At 34.4% G+C, this 305-nt stretch overlaps 1 protein-coding gene across 1 annotated transcript in view; it reads right to left on the bottom strand.

Annotated features, from left to right (window-relative positions):
• Positions 1-305, bottom strand: part of LOC119593038 — a gene marked incomplete in the record, with an annotated part of 43,788 nt that overhangs the window by 18,890 nt on the left and 24,593 nt on the right.

Genomic DNA, 305 nt, shown 5'->3' with positions numbered 1-305 from the left:
CCGTTCACACGTTCTCTGCAAGTTGCAATCTCAGGGAGTGATGAAGCGGAAAATCTGTGGACAGTTTGTTGTTATCACCCTAAGGGATCTAAATGGAATATCAGTAGTTTGTATTGGTAAAATAACAAAATAAACAGATTTATTATTAAATGGTTATATATTAAAACATTTGTCTCTTTATTTTAGTGCAACCACTTTGCCCTGCGTGGTTCATATGTAATTGATAGCCCTATATAAATCAATCAAAATTTAGTCAGTTTTGAGTGCACGTTCCCTTTTTTCGTAGACCATCTATATTCTCTAGG

The sequence above is a fragment of the Penaeus monodon genome, chromosome 31 (assembly GCF_015228065.2).
Source record: "Penaeus monodon isolate SGIC_2016 chromosome 31, NSTDA_Pmon_1, whole genome shotgun sequence".
NCBI lineage: Eukaryota > Metazoa > Arthropoda > Malacostraca > Decapoda > Penaeidae > Penaeus > Penaeus monodon.
This window is presented reverse-complemented; position numbering and strand designations above follow the sequence as displayed.